A 2,500-nucleotide genomic window follows, 5' to 3' on the forward strand; every position below is an offset into this window, starting at 1 on the left:
CTCCTTTATTACTTCTTGCTCTTGGTTTCTTGTATTCTGGAATGGCCTTCGGTTGTATCGCTCGCCTGTGCCGTGAGCCTTGGCGCCTCCCGACTCCTAGGCCTATTTCACGAACCGAGGTCACTTGCCGAGAATTCTCCTCAATGCATTTAAACTAGCCCCCCTCCACTGCAGTTGGTGCGTGTGGTCCGACCTCGTGGTTGTATCGTGGGCTTTTGAGACTTCGACTTTCTCACTACCTTACTTGGGTACATTATACTCATGTTTTGACTCGCCCCTCGTTTATTTGCACAGTTTGCTCACTACTCCCTTCGTTTAAGTGCATGTGCTATAATTCCGTGCAGTTTTGTAATTGTGGTTGAATGTTCTTCTGCCTCGTGTTGGAGCGTCGGCCGGTTACTTCCTTGTACTCGTTCTCGGGTGTACAGAGGCCCTCTTTTCATAATTTTTTATAATTTTCCTTTGTCCTCATACCCTTTATTAACTTTGTTTGCATTTCTGTGTCTATCCTTTCTTGTAATATTCACTTCATGTCAATTTTTCCGTTCTTGTGTCTTCTTTGTGTAACTATACATGACTGCATGTCCCTGTTCCTGCCCACAGTTCTACAACATTTAGGCAGTATTGCACACTTCCTTGTCAAAGTGGGAAACCTTTCAAAGATTCTGCTGTTGTTACAGTCCCTGACATTTGCCTTATTATTTGTCAGCATTTTCTCGGGTTTTGTCCCCCATTCTCTCGGGATAGAAGGTGGGTGACCTAGTTTGCGTTTCATGATGTACTTTGCTTACTTACTAATCCCAGGCTTTGTCCTTTCTAAAATATGGCTTAAATCTCCACCCTCTCTGTTGGCATTGACTGTTGCAAGCTAGATTCTGGAGCCGAAAGTGGATGTTTAGTGCTAGCTGAAAAGTTACGTTCAGGTTTCAGACTATTTAATGTAGCGTGTGTATTTATCTGTGCAAAGGGATATTTAGTATTACAAGACTATCAGATAGCTAGTAATGTACTCAGTTGAATTCAAGACAAATGAATTTACTTGCTTATTAAGAACATTTTCAGAATAGAAACTTACACAAAGCATACAGAGGACAGGAACAAGTAGAAAGTTTTGCACTATTTATCCTTTATATGTTAGAGGAATTTTTTTTTTTTTTTTTTTTTTTTTTAATACTCAAAGGTGAGCTTGCCTGAATACCATTATATGATTAGCTTATGATATATTTTCGAAGGCTAGACATTGCAGATGTGAGAATGGATTATTTAATACAATTATTCATGATTGTATGTACAATGATAATCACACATGCACACATTCATGGATGTACACATAAGGTGCTACTTTAGTATTGATTGGATACTGTAGAAAACTGCAGAAGACACAGCACATACATGTAAGTTGAAGCAATTCTAAAGTCCCGTGATATCATTGTATGCAATAAAACACTTGTACATGTAACAGGATATATTTCTGGGAAAAGAATGTGTAATGGCTCTTTATACCTGTACCTATGGTGTGTTACTTTATTATATTCAGGATCTGAGTCAAAGGTTCAAGTTTCTCATTTAATCACTTCTCATTGTTAATTGTATAGAAAATGAATCGCCCTTTGAATTGCAATCAATTCTAAAATTGTCTGATCTTTGAGGCTTTAGGAGTCCTGCCAGGTAAGGGAGGTTATGGTAAGTAAAGAGTGTGGTCTTGCTTTCACTTTGGTTCATTCTCTCACCATGGTTCAGTTGTTCAAAGAATTCTTATGAATTTCTTCTCTTGGTGGGTAGGTGGGCGGGCATGGGAGACTAGTCAGTAATAATCTAAATGTTTTCAAGGAATCAGGTGTTCTGGCTGTTGAAGATGAGGCAGTAAGAGTTTGGTGAGAAAGGAATTTATTGATTTGTAAATGATTGCCATTGCAATGAGGTTGCCAGCAAAATGGAGTCTAGATTGGTGTGATATTTGATATTTAGGCTTTAAGTGGAACAGTTCTTCCAACTTACAATTTGCAGAAATACTTTATGGGAGGTTATGTATTGTCGTAAGTTATTGTTTCATTCGGGGACTTATTTGGCTTAATGTAAAAGGTATTAATTGTGATTACTATTACTTCAAATAAGTATTAGCGATCATATGTATATATATATTTTTTGTTTTTTTTTGTTTTTTTTGTTTATGGGTTTTTTTTCTTTCTTTCTTTCTTTTGATAAAGAGAAGTATAAAAATGAGAGATTTTTGTTCACTTTTACACCCATTAATATCTGTGCCCTTGTGCCCGAGTCTGAGATTTTTGAAAGGAACTTATAAACTTGTACATTCACCTCAGGTAGGCTAATTTCCCAAAACCTGGACACTTTTTTGTCAGTGCACTAAGGCAAAGTATCCATAATTGCCGAGTCATTTCATCAATCGGATTCCGTATTTTGGACGGCAGTGTTGTGTTGTCTTTCTAGGGTGCCACCGCTCGTCTGTTGCTTGCACGGCTTCTTTGTTAGGTGTTGAGGA

At 37.9% G+C, this 2,500-nt stretch overlaps 1 protein-coding gene across 2 annotated transcripts in view; it reads left to right on the forward strand.

Annotated features, from left to right (window-relative positions):
• LOC125047989 (protein kinase shaggy-like) overlaps nt 1-2,500 on the forward strand; it is a 61,179-nt gene that overhangs the window by 1,204 nt on the left and 57,475 nt on the right. The window lies entirely within an intron of this gene.

Source organism: Penaeus chinensis, chromosome 42 (assembly GCF_019202785.1).
Source record: "Penaeus chinensis breed Huanghai No. 1 chromosome 42, ASM1920278v2, whole genome shotgun sequence".
NCBI classification, from domain to species: Eukaryota; Metazoa; Arthropoda; class Malacostraca; order Decapoda; family Penaeidae; genus Penaeus; species Penaeus chinensis.